Below are 19,670 nucleotides of genomic sequence, written 5' to 3'. Positions count from 1 at the left end.
TCAGCTTGCGCAGCTACGATATTCTGCGTCTCACTATGCTTCTCTTTCCTTGAATCTTTCCCTGCATAATCAATTGGAGCAAGCTGTATCTCTCCCCACGTGTAATATGTCCGAGATATTCCAATTTTCTGGTTTTGATTGTATTTAACACTTCCATTTCTTTCATCACCTCTCTCAGAACCTCTTTGTGACGTGTTCTGTCCATGATATTTTCAGAATTCTTCTATATACCCACAACTCGAATGATTCCAGTTTTTTCACTAATGCCGAATTCAAGGTCCAAGCTTCCATTCCATAAAACAGAGTCGAGAAAACGTAGCACCTAGCCAACCTTACTCTTAGCTCTAGCTTTAAATCTCTTGTGCAGAGCACTTTTCTCATTTTGTTAAAATTCGCTATAGCCTTTTCTATTCTAATTTTAATCTCATCGAAGTAATCATTTGTGGAGTTGATCATTGTTCCAATATATGCATATTGGTCTACTCGTTCGACATTGGTTCCGTTTATAAGGAGATTCTCGTTATTTCTTTGAGTTTTAGATATTCTCATAAATTTTGTCTTCTTGATGTTCATTGTTAGACCGTATTCTTGGCTATATGTCGCTATTCTGTTAACCAGCCTCTGAAGATCTTCAATATTTTCGGCTAAGACGACAGTGTCATCCGCACATCTAATATTGTTAATGGGAACTCCGTTCACCTTTATTCTAGCTGTTTCACCCTCAAGAGCTTTTTTTAGGATCTCTTCCGAGTAGGCATGAAAGATAACTGGCGACAATACGCATCCCTGTTCAATTTCCTCTGACAGCTGTTCGTTAACACGTACTTCTGCTCGCTGCTTATAGTATAAATTAAATATGATAATGAGTTCATTGTAGTCTATCTTCTTTAATTTTAGGACATTCATTAATTGTTCATGTCGTACTTTGTCGAAAGCTTTATTATAGTCAATAAAACAGACATATATATCTTAAATTATTATTAAAACATAAGATAAGATAAGATTAAGTTTTAATTTAAAGATATCTTTAGTTTAAAGAGATCATTACCAAAGACTTCTGCTTCTTCTCGTAACACTACAAACCAGGGTGGGTCTTGTCTGACTGCGCAACTCACTTTCATCTCGAACGGTCGTCCATGATAGTTGGGTCAGTGGGTTAGGTCATTGTTCTTAAATCTGACCATATATATTTGGTTCTCCGTAGCATTCGTGGGCGTCCTAGAGGTTTTGTTCCTGTGGGAGCTTCCTCCCAGATTAACTTGGATATTACGGAGTCTATGTGTATGGCCAGCCCATCTTAGACGTTGGGATTTAATTTCTTGGACTACGTCGCTCGTCCTATACATCTGCTTGACCTCAGCATTTGTTCTCATTCGGTATTGGTTATTAGGGTCCTGATAAGGCCCAAAGATTTTTCTGATGATTTTTTCCAAAACATCTAGGTTTTTTTGAAGTTATACTTCTTTAGACGCGAGGGTGAATTTTTACATTCCCTGGCGCATGCGCACACCGACGCTATCTTATTAGTCGCTCAAACGTTATACGGGATCTTATTGGGTGTAAAAATCATCTGTCAATAATTGTTGGATATTATGGATAAACAAATGTTGTGTATATTAGTTTTTATTGTTGTGATGGCAGAGAAAAAAGCAAGTTTATAATTGTAGTGACTTTTTAAATAGTTTTTAAAAGCGACAGGTACGTAATAATTGTAAATGTTTCGGTATCCTAACAAAAAATTACATAGGTGCCTACCTATTTGGAAATTTTAAAATGAACATACCAAAATAGTATGTAATGCTTTGATTTACATAATTTGATTACTATCAAAATTTCTGTCAATATTCACCTAATATATTGTTTTATTACTCTATGTTTTGTTGTACCTATTTTAATATTTCAATATTTTACAAAAATCAAAATAATTTGGTTAAATTCAGAACTGTCAAAAGTTTAAACCGTTTAGTTCGTCGATCTTACCACATAATGCATGTGCCTCCGTGGGTAAAAGTGTAAGATGAGTGAATTCCAATACTAACTGCGCAAACATAAGCGGGTTCGAACCACAGTAGAAACTTTTATTTTTTTATTTTTTTATACATTTTATGATTGTAAGAATATTTATTATATAATTTTTTTTTCAGAAAATACGTATTTAGTTAAAAAATTTTCCGACAATTATTATTGTTCAGAAATCATTTGTGGCATTTTTCAATGTGTTTGTGTGTGTTTTATTCTTTTGTTTTTTTAATTTTTGGTACTGTTTTAATAAAAAATTTTGAAAAGTAGTAAGTATTAAAATTAGTTTAATATTTAAATAAAATATAAATAAACTGTTTAAAGGATATTAATTTCATTGAAATTATATAATAGAAGTATAACTTCTTACGTGCGTACAAAGTACACACACATTCTTTTTTTCAATTGCCTTGGTCAGAGTCCACGCCTCGCGTTGTAGAGGCTATATAATAGATACATTTGTTTGCTGTCTAAATTCTCCCTTTTAACTCCTCCGTGATATCGTTATCTTCAGTGATTGTTGCTCCGAGATATTTAAAACTCTCTACTCTTTCAAAGTTATATGGGTCTATATTTACTAAAGACGCTTAACTTAATTTCTTTAGATAACTGTACAATCCAAGCTAGCAAAACGAGATTTCTCAGTGGAGTTAAAGGCATTACAAAACCTGACAGACATGGAATTGGCGACGTAAAAGTCAAGAAATGAACATTTACTGGATAAGTGATAAAACAAAATAATACGGAATAAATTGGAAACAACATCGACTCACTAATCAAATACTAAATTAATTCCTGGAATGCAGAAGAAGCAGAAGAATACTATGGCTATAATCAATTAGCGTTAAGATTGCAAAGAACGTAAAGATGCCAAATATAAAAGTGGATACTACTGTTAATTTGATTGAAGTATGTAAACAGATGTAGCGATACATTTTCGCATAAACAAGTCAAATTTCGAAGTGCCAGGAACCAAATTCAGACGGATATCAATATAATTAAATGGGATTATGAACTTCCCACGTTTTTGATGAGTATAATCTTTATATACACACATAATTTAGAGTGCGAACACCGCCGAAGCTGCGTGTGGGTGATACAGGATTACTTTAGTTTGAATGATCTCTCATTTTTACACGACTATTCGAAAAAATGGAAAAGTTTGGAAAAAGAGGGTATAGTCGAAACGAAAATCGGTCAGAATTCACAACAAAGTGGAGGTATCAATGTTTGATAAATGTTTAAGAAATTCGAGTATTTCTATTAAAATCCTTTAAAGATAAGCAGTTAAGCCGGTATTTTACCATCCCATTAATCATTGTATAAATTTCATTGTCATTTGAGAACCCACAGTATATCTTGCATATTAGTACAATTAAAATAATTAGACGATAATAGATAAGGAAGAGAAATTAAACTTTCTTTTCTACTTTTAGGGACAAAAAAAGTAAGTTCATTAGCGGAACCGAATTCCAAATTATCTTGCACATCATAATACTTAAAACATTATTAGGTTAAAACATATACTGTTATGCTCTGTATTTCTCTCTTTTATGAGATTGATGAGCAAATTCTTAATTTAGTTAATTACTCAATTATTTTAATTACTGCTTATGTAAAATAAAACCAAATTTAAATTAAATTTTCTAATAAACTTTATTCTCAGGGCTATTTTATTTTTTATGCATTACCTTTGGTTTGTGGCTTCTGGTATCTCTAGTTGTTTACTCCATCCAGGACAAAACAGGGAAATTAAACACACTCAATGTCATATAAATGTTAAAAATATTATTTATTTATCCAATATACCATTAAACATAGGATTTAAAAAATATGCTAAAATCTAAATTTGTTGCAACTATTTCTCATCTACTAAATTAAGCTTTAATTCTGATATCTACTGTTTTAACAAAAAAATTATTTAAATAATTCGTTATTTATTCTTACAAAATTTAATAAAATTTACTTTTCTCTTTTTGAATTGATTACTTATTTCTTTTTTAAAATTTTGAATGACTAATTATGTTATAGAACTGTTCAATGCAAAAATTAAGCAAATATGGTGTGGATAATAACAAACTCTCACCGTTTCACAAATGATTTGACTAACCTTTTTGTTTCTTCTCTACTTCTTTTCCCGAATTGCGTCGTCCTCGATTCTCCCACACGTGCTCTTAGGATGTTGCGAAAGGTCCCTCTCGTCCAGACTGCTTCACAAACAAACAAACAGGACTCGCTCGAACTCTCGACTCAGTTTTCTCTCTGCTAAAATAGATACCAATCGGCTACTCGTTCTAGATAGAAACAGGTATCTTCCTCGGACACAGGAAAATTATCTTCTCGAACCGGTCAACGATTTCGTTTCAACTTGATTCTGCTCGCAAAGGCCAATTTCACGACTTTACACTGACTTCTCACTTTTCAAAAACTGGACTGCTGTTTCCAGATATTCATTATACAGTGCCTATTTTTTCTCTCATCAAAATCAGACTCAACACTCTCATCCCTTCCATCCATAATTTTCCACCAATCACAAAACATCCTTTCTACCCACTACCCATATTATCATTTCTCAAGAACCAATTTAATTTGTATACAACTTTCCATTTTGTTAAATTCTCGGAGACATCAAATTACTTTCGTTGTTTCCAAATGCTAAACAAAAAACCTTACATTCTAAACTTAATAAATCTGTTTAGTTTACCGCTTAACCTTCTTCGAATTTTTTATAAAATGTATTATTGTCCACTGCAAAGCAAATTAAACGGTATTGTCTAATCTGACCGCACCATTGTTTAAGTCCGTTCAAAAACCCATTAAGAAAACCACCTTCTTAACGATTTCACTTTTCCGCGAAAACACTGATTACCAACTAAATTATCCTATTACAATTTTTGGTCATATACAGGGCGATGAAAATCTATAATTTCGTGGTTTCTGATATAAATTTTTTTACTAAATTTTTCCCAAAAAAAATTATAGAACAATACATTATTATATTTATGTATAATATAGGTACAGTATGTCGCATTTAAGATGAAGACACACCTATGTTTCGGCTATCAGAATAATTACAGATTTGAAATATTGCAGTCATGCAGGTTGATGGTTCACATTTTTATGATAGTCAACTGAAATTTAAATTTTAAACCCGGCCTACTGCGAATCCACAAACAAGGTGATTTTTTGATATTTTGCTTCGCGTTAGAGATATCGGAAAAAGTGATTTGGAAAAGTTGTTCCAAATATTATTATGTATAACCTCACATACCAAGTTTCATGAACAAATTCGTACTTTTAATTTTTTCAGTATTTATTTGTAGTCAGGATTCTCCGAGGCTATTGGCTTCCCGAGCTGCATCTCGGTACAGCCAATTGTAGGTTTTAGGATCCTGACTAAAAATACTGAAAAAACTAAAAGTGAGAAACTAAAATCACGAAATTTGGTATGTGGGGTTATAATAATATGTACTTTGTGACGATAATATAATTTTATAGTCTAGAGTACGCCAATTAATTAAGTAAAACGTGCTTTTGTACCGTCTCAGACGATATAAAAGTCGGAACGAAAAGCCTAGTTGATTATTATTCTTGGAGCGTTGATCGAAGAATAATAAACAACAGCGAGGTATAAGAGTTTATAACTAAGTTTATATAAGAGTATATAAGTTTATGTAGGTAGTATTTCCCGAACATTTTCCGCTGTCGTTTTGGCGAGCTGAGCGAATCCGACAGTTTTCCTCTTACCTATAACCTATGCTTATACGAGCGGTGATCGTATATCCCTAATATTTCTTTTCATCTGGCGAGCTGAGCGAGATTCCCTTTCTTCCCTTTCCTTATACATTCATGTCGTATTAATAAAGCAATTCCTATTTCACGCGATCGTCAAAATAATTCATTCATGTACAAAATATCGTCACATCGGCCCGAACAAAAAGCTCGATGGGTAGATTATAAATATATTTTATTAACGAAATTAACGAGTAATTAAGGCTAATTATCTTATCTTTTGTATGTTTTGATTCCAAATAAAAATGTCTTAAAAAGCGAACTCTTTTCTTCGACTGATTTAGTTACCTGGAGCAACAACGCAACGACCTCGTTACAACTTGGAACAACTTCTCCAAGTAACTTTTTTCCGCTATATCTAACGCGAAGCAAAATATCGAAAATTCACCCTGTTTGTGGATTCGAAGTAGGCTGGGTTAAATATCTAAATTTCAGTTGACTATCTTAAAAACGTAAACCATCAATCTGTATGACTGTGCAAAATTTCAAATCTATATTTATTTTGAGAGCCGAAATATAAGGGTGTCTTCATCTTAAATGCGACACACTGTATAAATATATAAACTGAAGATAATATGTATATGGAATAAGGAAGCCAAATAATTTAAATATTTTTACGATTATTTTAAGGTGCTCAACAAAAAATGTTGTTGAAACATATTATAATAAACTTTATTATTTATTTTATACAATTGCAATAGTTCTTAGCGTAGGATTAACTGCATATTAATCACTAATATTATTGTTGAAAGAATCGCTGTAGGAGTTACTTGAATATTCAACAATGAACTAAAGACATATTAAAGAATCGATGATGAATGATAATGTTTTTAAATAGCTTTTAGAGAAAATTTTTCTTTGACAAATGCGGCAATTATATAAAATATTTGGGTATTTATCTTGAATATACATAAGTATTTAAGTACTAAAGTACCAACAATAGTTTTTTTGTTAGAATAAAATGACGACAAATGAAACACAGCCACAAAGCAGGAATTTTTCACTGGACAGAACTAGATTGATTTTCATTTTTGGCCACCTAAATTACAATAAAACACTGAAAACTTTTGTTTTTAATACTTCCACAAAATGTATTACAAATTAATGTCACCACAACTGTTTCCACAGAGTGCCTTTCTTAAGTGACGTATTTATACTAAGTGTCTACACTTTATAGTCTTTAACTGAATTTCAATACAATCTGTGTTTTTTAATTGATTAATTTCCATAGATTCCAAAAAAGATAGCTTAAGGCCTTTATTTTGAATATGGATAATTTGAGATTTGTCATTGAAAGAATGAATATGATCTAGAAGGTGAAGTAAGTACGTAGAATCTGTTTTTCTATTGTTGAAAGCCCTTTTGTGTCCTGCAATACGTTTGTTAAAGGTTCTACCAGTTTGACCGATGTAAGCTTTTGGACAGTTACCACATGTCAGTTTTAATGTAACTTAAAAAAAGGAAAAAAAGTTGTCACATTTGTTTAATGGATGACAGTAGGAACAGGCCCTACACTGCTCAAAAGTATATACGAAGCAGAGATAACAAGACATAGAAAGCAAGAAGAAAGAAAAAAGAGAGTTGTGTAACAATTTAATAAAAATTATACTACATAAAAAATATAGAAATTAAATAATTAGAAACTGTAAAAATAAAATAATAATTTGTAAAAAAAACCACACTAAACATAAACCTGTCAATATTAGACAGAAAGTCAACAAGCATGTTTTTATGCTTTTAAGACTTTTTTTACGTTTATTTTATTGTAAGTAAACTGAAATTGTGAATTATTGTAATAACTATTGATTTGAATAAACGTATATTATTATCCAGATTTAGCCATACGGCTCACCCTCCCTCCAAGGGGAAAATTGACTCATCCCAGATACCTACGGTATCAAAAGGATTGAGCTCTGGTGGGACTCTTTCCATGTTATCGTGTGTTATCGTGTTATAATAATAATAATAATTATTATAAGGAAGACCAAAGAAAATATGGACACAAAAAATATTCTACATAGGCAGCAAGTGAAGAAAATGGTAGAAGTGAAATATATACAAAGGGCTGAACTGGACTGACAATATATTAGACTTCTGAATAAAGTCTTTATTGTGAAAATGTATCTCATTCAGAATAAAAATCGATGTGTTTGGATTTATATATGGATGAATATTGCCAAATAGCGGGCTTATGCGAGCGCCGTATATTAAAAAATGCAATAAAAATAGTTCATATTATGTAGATATATAAGTATCTAGTAAATATTATCTATTAAGTATCTGATATTTCTCTAACCTCAAATATGCCGTTAGTGTAGCAAGCAAAAAGAACTCAGTTATCGGTACTGGTACTACTCACTTCCTATTTTCATTTCTTCGTCGCGGTCAGTTAAAAGATATTCATAGCTGATATCTCGATAGATATGTCCTCCACAAGTCCATTGTTATTTCCATAGTAGTACTCGGTACTCGCACTGTTTACATTACGTTTGCACGTCATGAGTCTTACATAGTAGGCAATGGAATCAGATGTTTTATATTATGGGAACCGGTTCTTGAGTTCAAGCTGCCTAACTGGGGTATAGTTTAATTCGCTATGAACTTTAATCGATTTTATTAGTGGTATAACACATTAGTAGAATGGCAGAAGATAGGATAGTACGAATAGCACGAGATAAGTCACCAAATGGACGAAGAAGTATTGGCAGACCAAGGAAAAGATGGTGCGATAATTTAAAAAATTTAGAAGGGCTAATATTGAAGAAAAAACAGGCTTTCAAGCCTACATACAAGAAAGAAGAAGAAAAAGAAGTATTAAGTATGAAGAGCGGGTACTTTTTACATTTCCGGCAGATAATAGGTCTTCTTCAGAGAATCGATCCTGTTCAAGTGAGCCATGCTTTGCTCTCAATTCGTTACTGAGAGAAACCATGTCCTATCCCTTTCTTCTTCCAAAGTCTAGCGTCTAGCTACCTATTTCCTATCTCACCTTGATGAAGAGCAGCAGCGATCATCAGTACTAACTAAAGGAGTAGAGGAAATGGTCCAGGATCACCTTGAAACTGGACTACCACAAGCATGACTTAAGCAGCTTGGATGGTTGTGCTGCTGCGATGCAGAAGACAAAGGAAAACCACTGCACTATATATGTTCAAGAGAATTTCTCTCAACATGAACAAAAAGAGAAGATAGGATATGTATTGATCCGACTCACTCTTGGTACCATCTCGGTTCCGGCCCAGATGGTGTGAAATATGATACTGACTGCTAAGGTGTGAGCGATAAAGAATCTTGCAGAAACTTTGCGACTGACTCCAAACCTAAACTAAATTTATGAGAGTATCAAATAATTAGAACATGGAACGTTCAGGGATTTATCCAACACCCTGGAAGGTTACGAATAATTGAAAAAGAAGTGGCAAACAAGAATCTTTTGGTGACGACTGCGTGATGTATATATGATACTGTTGACAACAGAATAATATACATTAAAATGCGAATATCCACCAATACTCTATACCGTATCCTCCTCCTCAGTCGTTTTCTCATTGCTGAGTGTCGTGATTCGCTATAATACGAGCAACTATCTCTTTCCATCGCCTTCTGTCCTGAGCTTCCCTCATGGATTCACTGGCTTTCTGTACTTGATCCGTCCATCGAGTAGGTGAGCGACCTCTACTTCTGCGCCCTTCAACGTTTCCCGAAATTATAAGTCTCTCAAGATTATTATCACTTCTTGCAATATGGCCGACAAATTTTAAGACGGTGGAGAGGCAAATAGAGAAAAGTTTAGTCTGAATATTAAGCTCTTGGAGGATTGAGTGATTTGTTCTGTGTTCCGTCCATGAGATCCGAGCATTCTTCTCCAGCACCACATTTCAAAGGCGTCTATCCTTTTTCTTTCGTCCGATTTCATTGTCCATGTTTCGGATCCGTAATTAAATATGGGAAAAATTAAGGCACGTACTAATCTTATTTTGGTGTTCTTCGACAAGGAGCGATCTTTCCAGATTTTCGATAATCGACTCATAGCGTTTTTGGCCATGCCTATTCTCCTACGTATTTCTGTTTCACAAGATGCTGTATTACTGATGTAGGATCCTAGATAATTGAACTCGTTAACCACTTCAAACTGGTCTAAGGCTCCTGTTGTCTGAAGTGAATTTGAATAATTTACTATCATAATTTTTGTTTTTTGTTTATTGATCTTGAGACCACATCTATTGCTTCCGGCTTCCACTAGCTGCAGCAGGCTGGACATTTCTTCTTCGGATGCACTTAGTGCTTTTCTCATTATATATTCCCCAATAGAAATTAAAAAGACTTGGAGATAGAATACATCCTTGTCGGACTCTTCTACCAATTTTAAAAGGATCGGACTTATGGTTTTCAATTCTTATTCTGGTTTCACTGTTCTCATATAGGCTTTTCACCAGAGCTGACAGATGACCAGGAATCCCCATCTCATGTAGAACTTTCCACAAAACTGTCCAGTCTACACAGTCAAATGCCTTCTGATACTTCAGAAAGCAGATGATCATCGGAATTTTGAATTCTCGTGCTTTCTCAATGAATTGTCGCATATTAAGAATTTGCTCCCTTGTGGCTTTACCCTTCACGAAGCCGGCCTGTTCTTGTGGTTTTTGTCTATCCAGGTATGTCTGCATTCAACACTTGATGATTCTCAACAGAATTTTACTTGGGTGTGAAATTAGTGAAATGGTTCGGTAGTTACTATATTCTGTGGTTACGCCTTTCTTATGAATTGGAGTAAATAGTGCGGTACACCAATCACTGGGCCATTTGCCGAGTCTCCATACATGATTGCACAGTCTCCACATTAATTGGAGACCATGTTCACCCATGTTCTGTAAAAGTTCTGCCGTGATGTCATCGCAACCAGGTGATTTATTTCTTTTAAGGTGTTTTATGGCTTCATCGACTTCAGACCTTAGAATATCTGGTTCTAGGGTTGTTGTTGAGACTTGCAGTGCTGTTATATGATTAATGTTAGAGGTTTCAGCTTTATAGAGTTCTGTGCAGTATTTCTTCCAAGTCTCCAGATCCGCATCCATATTGCTTACCATATTACCTGTCTCATCCTCTATAGCGTAATTTCTGAGTTTGAATTCCCGAGCCAGTAACTTTACTTTCTGAAAGAGATCTCTTGTTTCATTTCGGTGTAAGTGGATTTCTACTTCCTGGCAAATGTTAGACACATATCTTTCCGGTAATTTCTTTGGATTTCTCGTGATAAGCTTCGATAGTCGTTTAAATCAAAACTGCCAACTTTAAGTTGCCTTCTTTGTTCTATAATTTTCCATGTTTGGTCACTGATCCATGGTTTACGACTGTTGTTTTTTATGGGTTGGCGACTTTGCTTAGCTGTATCTAATATATATCTTTAAAAACCTCCCCAGAAAGTCTCGATATCATCTGTGGGGGTAGTACTTGTCTCAGTTAACACTATGTTGTCTCAGTTAACACCTTATACCTAGATAAATGCTCCAACAAGAACTGCAAAGCTGAAGACATTGACAATTGACATGTTCTATGGTCATCTAGAAGAAAGCATTAGCATTATTCCCAATCGTGAACTAGTTACAATATTAGGAGAATTTAACGCCAAAGTAGGGTCATCTAACGAAGATATTTAAGGAGTATTGGGCAGCAATTGACTGGAACAGTGAAATGGAAATCCAATCAAGAACGGGTGAATTATTGATCTGAAGGTTTAGAAATATGATCCTTATTATAATCTTTAAATGATTTTATTGGATACATTAACTGTATGTGATGATGAAATTGAAGAGAGGGGATAGACAAAGGGGTGACAGAAAGAAACATAAAAGAGGACTTATGGACCGAAACGACAAAGTGGCGATTGGAAGTCGAAAACGGCGGAGAACATTATAAACCGATACGTATAGTATCTCTTAAGATGTAATTATTGAGTCATCGTCAATAAAATCGTTATAAACATTTCTGAACAAAGAACTATTGATAAGAGAAATATACTTATAGATGATACAATTCTAAGTGGCCAGTTAATATGTCTAATTACAGAGACCACTGACTGTGAAATTGCTTATAAATGGTTAGCGGTTTACCTACCGCACATTATATGTCATAATCTGTTTTTAAATACTTTGAGTAAATGTTTATTAATACACCCTGGGCGATAAACCAATTACACAAATTCTAGGGAATCGTCTTAGCGAGCTTTACGCTGTCGACTTTAATTTAGAAGACAAAAAGTTGCGTGTACTACGCATCTACTTCAACAGTGAAAAAAATAATTGCAAACTTAGCAATACAAAACAAAAAACAAGACATACAAAAATAAAACTATATAATACATCACACGACCAGTAGTGATGTATGGTAGCGAAACGTGGACGATAACAAAAGCAAATGAAGAGTAACTCCTTCTTCTAAAAGTGCCTATCTTCTGGAGATGTTGGCTACCACATTGACCCATCTTATTCTATTTACGGCAGCTCGAAATAGATCAGTTGACGTTAGACCAGTCCACTTCCTAAGATTGGCCAGCCAGGATATACGTCTACTTCCAGGGCCTCTCCCTGCCCTCAATCTTGCCTTGTAGAATCAACTGTAGCAGTCGGTATTTTTCATTACGCATAATGTGGCCGAAGTAAGCCAATTTTATGTTCTTTACGGTGTTAATTATTTCTTTGTCTTTTCTTAGCCTCTGGAGAATACTTATATTCTTATATTAGTTGTGTGGTGTAAGGTGTACGTCGGTAGCACCACATTTCAAACGCCTCTAACCGTTTTAAGGCATCTTCTGTCAGGCTCCAGCTTTCAACTCCATATAGGAGGACACTAAAGACGTAACATCTAAGAATTCTTATGCATATATTGATACTTAAAGACAAGTTGCACATAATCTTCCTAAGACTGTTAAAAGAGCTTCTGGCTTTTTCAATACGAGTTTTTATTTCGTAGCTATGATCCCAAGTATCCTTAATGTTGCAGCCCAGATAGCATATTTTCTGTACTCGCTCTAGGGGTGTATTGTTTACTGTAATTTGGGCGTTTATGTTGGTGTTTTTACTAATGATCATTATTTTTGTCTTCTTACAGTTTAATTTTAGGCCGTATTTGTTACATGCTTCTACAACATTATCCATGATCCTTTGGAGCCCCTGCGCACTATCTGCCAGCAATACTGTATCGTCTGCATATCTAATATTATTTATAAGTTGTCCATTTACTGCAATACCATCTTCTGATTCGTCCAAGGCCTCTCTAAAGATGTTTTCAGAGTATATGTTAAATAATGCTGGTGACAGTATGCAACCCTGTCTGACTCCTTTTTCGACTGTGAAGATTTCGGACAGTTCATTTTCGAATCGAACTGTTGCTTTTTGTTGGAGATATAAGTTTGAGACGAGTCTTATATCCTTACCATCGAGTCCTGATGTTTTAGGATATCGATTAGTTTTCCATGTGGGACTTTATCAAATGCCTTCTCGAAATCTATGAAGTATGCATACACATCGCAGTTGACATCCCTGGCTCTCTGTATTAGAACTTGCAAGCTGAAAAGTGCTTCCCTCGTTCCGAGTCCTGCTCTGAATCCAAATTGAACTTCACTCAGCTGTTCTTCTAATTTGGTGTATATGCGCGAGTGAATGATAGTAAGGAGTACTTTAAGTACATGGCTCATCAAACTAATTAATCTATGTTCTTCACATTTTCTAGCGTTGGCTTTTTTGGGAAGTGGAATGAATATTGATAGTAGCCAGTCTTTTGGTAAGTAACCAGTCTCGTATATGTTGTTGAATAACTTCGTAAGAGCTGTAATTTGGTGTGCCTCTAATAGCTTTAAAATTTCACCATGCACCTCATCAGGTCTTGGTGATTTCCCATCTTTAATCCGCTTAATGGCCATAGTTACTTCTTCGTTTGTTATTTCTGGGCCGTAGGGATTGTCTATTTCATACGGACTTCGTGCAGCATCTTCGAATAATCCTTGCATATATTCTGTCCATCTTCTTAATTTATCTTCAATTGTAGTCAAAATCTGACCTTCTACGTCTACGACTATGCCTGCATTGCGTTGTCTTCTGATATTCTGTACTTCTTTAATATTTTTGTGCATATGGAAATCGTCATGTTTGCGTTGTAGTGTTTCAATTTCTGTACATTTCTCCATCAGCCATGCTTCTTTTGCCCCTTTTATTTCCCTTAGTATACTCTTATGCAACTTTTTGTATTCATTTTAATTTCTACCTTTTAATTTCCTTCGCTCTTCCATCATCTGCAATATTTTATCTGTCATCCATTCTTGCTTCTTTTCCCTTTTTGATTTAAGATATTCATGCGAAAGTGTGTTAATAGATGTCTTCATTTCGTTCCATTGTTCTTCTATGCCACTAGGAGCGTCTTCAACTATTTTCACAAAATTCTTATTAATCTCTGTTTTTACTTTTTCCTATATGTTATTTTCTTTCAGTAGTTTTATATCTATCTTGGGTCTTATTTTCTTATGAACTATTTTTAGTCGTATGTTGATATTTGCAACTAACAGACTATGATCTGAGAAGACATCGGCGCCTGGATATGTTTTTGTTGAGGTGACAGAATTTCTAAACCTTTTGCTTATTGTTGTTCTGAAGCTATTTCCTTGTGGCATTTTTATGATTAATTATTTATATGGGAAATAAGCCACAATTAAAATGAAAAAAAATATTTTGTATTTTGACAACGGCACCCGATTTGGGCGTCGAAACGTTAATAAAATTATTTTTTTCTTTTGCTTATGTTGATAAAATCAATTTGGTTTCTTATGATTTTCCCTGGGGTATCACCGAGTGCTTTCCATGTATAAAGCCTTCTTGGATGTAATTGGAAGAGTGACTACGTGACATATTAATAATGACACTACGTGTCATAAGTGACAGATTGTAAAAGTTCTTGAATAAAAGATTTATTAAAAATATAAAACCTACGGTCATTTTATAGTTAGTTAAGAGGCGATACAAAGAATTGTATCAATTTATTCTTTATTCCATCGCATACTTCAATATAAAAAAATTTTAATTCGGAGAGCGGCTAGTGCGCTCTAGTTGGAATCTCTTTCTATTAACCTATCATCTGTTTTGGAAGTATGCATATGCATGATTCTCTCTTTAATTAACCCATTTGGACCACTGTCAACAATACAACGAGAAACATTTTATAGAACAAGTCCTTTCTCTCCTTTTATGGTCTAACTTGTTAGTTGTTATCGGCCGTGTTTTAAGGCTTGTATTTAAATAGGGACGCGATCGATAGAGTTTTGTATTTTAAAGTAACTATTTAATCGATTATTGCATTGGTATACAAGACCTAACATCGACAATGAAAGGAATAATTAAGATTGTGACAGCATGTTTTCTGTTTTTTAATTTTATGTTGTTGTTAATAGTTAAAAAACTTGTTTTCTGAAAATGACTTCCGACTTAGTTGCCGAAACGTCACATGGATTCACTAAAATACTAAAATTACAATAAAGATGCGCTAGAAATAAACAAATCTAGACCAGTTAAATGTTACAAGGAGTACTCCCGAATCATGATTTACAATATATAAACTATGTAAATCATGATTTGGAATTTACAATGTAAATTATGATTCGGAATTGCTCCTTGTAGCATTCAACGTGCCTTGGTTTGTTTATTTCTAGTGCATATTTATTGTGATTGTAGTATAATATGTAATTAAATATTTTTTTTGCAAAAACCAAGTACAAAACTAGTATTTTTTCCTGTAATATTGTATTAATTATAAAAATATTGTGCACCAGTATATAACCTAACCGTCGTCGAATCCTATTACAGGGTCAAAGTTTTTTTCAACATCATCTATTTCGCAGTGTTTGTCTACCCGTAAGCATTTTGTTTGCGCCATTGTGTGGAAGAACAATAATACAAATAAAGCAAACGATGATAATAGTAAAAAAATAAATATGGAATATATGGAGTAATATCTGGAATTAAGTTTAAGATCGAACAGAAATTTAAATTACCCGGGGAAAATATGTTTGTTATGTTAAGGGAAAATGTTCTAGCAAAAAAAAATAACAGATACTTGATATATGTTTATGAAATTAAACCCAGAACAATCCGGTGCGTTGTCATGCAACTGACGGAATTTCCCCGACATTTTACTTTTAGGTACAGTCAACTGAAGCATAGATGCTGTACCACCATTTTCTCAAAGGCTATGTACAGAATATCATCTTTTGGTACCGGGAAATTCCATTGGCTCCAGTAGGACTTGACTTTTGGACTACATGCACTAATGTCTTGCCAGGAATGTCTCTCACTTTGACGCACCCATTCCAATACCCTTTTTATATAAGGATCTTTTGCTTGGACGTCTTGCAGCCAATGAGACTGCTGTTTATCACGAATGAAGGTGGTCCGTCTCACCGGACAGAGTTTGTTCCTTTAATTTAAAATAGAGTAATTCAAGGACCGAGAGGTCCGAGCAATTGTGGAAACCAATGTTAGGCAAGAAAGGCTGAAGATAATAAAAAGTAAAAAAATTAAACCTTGAAGACGCCCAATAAATAAACTTTACTGAAAAATATATCTGCAATACTTTAATAAATCCCATATCAACACTAAATGACTACATGTAAACAATCGAAACGAAGATACAAAACAAAGATACAATACAAGCAAATAGATAAGTACAGAAACAGAAGTAAAAGAAAAGTTCGTCTCCAAATATGACAGAATTAGCAAAGAACCGAAACAAAAAATGAAAGATCATAGATAACTGAAGTAGTACATAAGAAATAAACACCATAAATAAGGAAATCTCTATAGAAAAAAAAAACAAAAGTATGAAAGCATTGAGGAGAGCAACTTACACATCCTGATACAACAATATAACCTACACATGTTGTTTGTTAAATGTCAATTGTTTAGTTATATTATTTATCTTTTGTGTTTCTTTTTCGTTTTGTTTAAAGCTAGAAATTTAAATTTGCCTTTTCGAACTTTTCTTCTTTAGCTATTTTTCAATTATCTTTCTTTCTCTGTCTGTCTCACATTGCTTTCCCTGTAATCATTCTCTGAAATTTTATGTATATCGCATTCAATTTACTTTTGTTTTTTTGTGTAGCATCTTTCACTTGCTAGATTCACTACAAGAGAACCTTACAAACGTTTATTTTTAACTATGGTACTATGTACTTAGAATCTGTTTCGACGAGGGAACAAACTAAACTCTTGAAAAATGTTCTCGGGTGGATTGTTTCACTATGATAAGTGTAGTGTAGTGAAAGTTGGATAATTTGAAATCCTAAAGATTTCATTAAGTATTTATTAGTGGCAAATCGCCTTAGAAACCCCATGCAATTTACGATTTGTTGTGAATAAAGGTTGATTGTTAATCTTCCTGTTTCGGAAGAATATATCATTATTTATCAATACAATATGATTCTAATCATTTCGCTCTCAAATATTTAGTCGCCATTGAAAATAAACACAATAATAAACGTGTCCCAGATATCTCAACTATGTAAATTTAGTCAGTTCTATCAGAAATGAATCAATTCATTAGTAATGTTTATAAATACTCCAGAAGGAGAAGCAAGTTCTTTCTCGAAGGTGTTTGTCCTACACACACCGGCATTGTTCGGTAATCTCTTGTGCAAGCAAGTGTTCAGCGTTCTTGGTATGTATGTACTCATAGTCATAGAACTGAAACCTTAGCTATAATAGCAAGGTTACTTTCTTCTCAGTGAGAAGAAGTGTACACTGAGAAATTTGTGTTTTTCCACTATTGTCGAAGGTGATATAATTTTTTGTTTTCGTTTAGGTGTTTGTTTCTTCATATTATATCCCTAAGGCGTCCTGCTGTTCTATTACATATACAGGGTGTTAGTAAATAAGTATGAAACATTTTAAGGGATAATTCTACATGAAAAAATAATGCTGGTTTGCTGTATAAACGTATGTCCGCAAATGCTTCGTTTCCGAGATAAGGGGTGTTGAAATTTTTATTTCAAACTGCCAATTTATTTATTGCTGTAAGACCAGTTGAGCTATGAAAATGAAATTTGGTGAGCTTTAGGAGGTAGTTCTTGCGCATTTTTTGACATACAATTAAGAACTTTGTATTCATCATTGGCGCGCATACGGGTAATAGTCTGAATTTTTTTAAAGAAAAAAATAGTACGCCACTGAGACATTTCAAAATAAAAATTATTTTTAAATTCCACGTTTAATTTCTAATAAAAAACCTTTCTTGCCTTTTTTTCATATGGTGCACCATTTTTATGCAGAAAAATAAAACATCTTGGCGCGTATTTTTCATTTCTTAATACATTTTCAAAAACTAGTCAATATAATAATACTAAACTAGAACAATAACAGAAAATATTACTAATAAGATTTAAACTAGGTGCAAAGCTGCAAGAAATGTTTAAAAAGATCTCCTTTACAGGTAACAGAAGAATTTTATATTCATCATTGGCGCGCGTACGGGTAATGGTCTGAATTTTTTTAAGAAAAAAATAGTACGCCACTTAGAAATGTCAAACTAAAAATCATTTTTGAATTCCTCGTTCAATTTACGACAAAAAATCTTTCTTGCCTTTTTTTATACAAGGCGCCGTTTTTATACAAAAAAATAAAACATCTTAACGCTTACAAAGTATTTGAGGTAGTTTCCATATGCATAGAAACTTAGTATAGTTCAAATACTTTGTAAACGTTAAGATGTTTTATTTTTTTGCATATAAACGGCGCCGCATATTAAAAAAAGAAGAGAAAGATTTTTTGTCGTAAATTAAACCGGCAATTCAAAAATAATTTTTAATTTGACATATCTCAGTGGCGTACTATTTTTCTCTTAAAAAAATTCAGACCATTACCCGTACACGCGCCAATGATGAATATAAAATTCTTCTGTAACCTCTAAAGAAGGTAATTTTTAACATTGGTTGTAGCTCTGCATCTAGTTAAAATCTTATTAGTAATATTTTCTGTTATTGTTCCAGTTTAGTATTATTATATTGGATATTTCTTGAAAATGTATTAAAAAATTAAAAATACGCGTCAAGATATTTTATTTTTCTGCATAAAAACGGTGGACCATATGAAAATAAGGCAAGAAAGGGTTTTTATCACAAATTAGACGTGGAATTTAAAAATAATTTTTAAATCGGAATATCTCAGTGGCGTACTATTTTTTTCTTTAAAAAAATTCAGACCATTACCCGTAGGGGCACCAATGATGAATATAAAATTCTTAATTGTATGTCAAAAAATGTACAAGAACTACCTCCTAAAGCTCACCAAATTTCAGTTTCATAGCTCAACTGGTCTTAGAGCAATAAATAAATTGGCAGTTTGAAATAAAAATTTCAACACCCCGTATCTCGGATATGAAGCATTTGCGGACATATGCTTATCGAGCAAACCGGCATTATTTTTTCATGTCGAATTAGTCCTTAAAATGTTTCATACTTATTTACTAACACCCTGTATACATGCATAATCGAAAACCTCTTTTTCTACAAATTTACGCCACTCTTTTCTAGCCACTCCTTCTCTCTTTTCTTCCTTCTCCTCACTCCATGGTCAAAAAAGGTAAGTTGGTAAGACTAAAATATAAAATACCTGTTAAAAAGATATGGAAAAGCAAAGCACAAGGAAAAAAGAAGAGAAGGAGACCTAAGTAGACTTAAAACGACGCAATACATGGAGAGAAGCAAAGATTATGGCACAATTGGGAAGGAAGATTTGAATGCACACTTAAAATGGCAGTGCATTATTTCATCCCTATCCCTACATTATTAAATTATATATTATATTATCTGAATTAGGTTATGT

General features: G+C 33.5%; 1 protein-coding gene across 1 annotated transcript in view; it reads right to left on the bottom strand.

Moving 5' to 3' along the window:
* Positions 1–19,670, bottom strand: part of LOC114326360 (collagen alpha-5(IV) chain-like) — a 240,986-nt gene that overhangs the window by 145,134 nt on the left and 76,182 nt on the right. The window lies entirely within an intron of this gene.

Source organism: Diabrotica virgifera, chromosome 1, assembly GCF_917563875.1.
Source record: "Diabrotica virgifera virgifera chromosome 1, PGI_DIABVI_V3a".
Classification (NCBI taxonomy): domain Eukaryota; kingdom Metazoa; phylum Arthropoda; class Insecta; order Coleoptera; family Chrysomelidae; genus Diabrotica; species Diabrotica virgifera.
The sequence above is the reverse complement of the archived record's forward strand: the minus strand, read 5'-3'. Positions and strand labels throughout refer to the sequence as shown.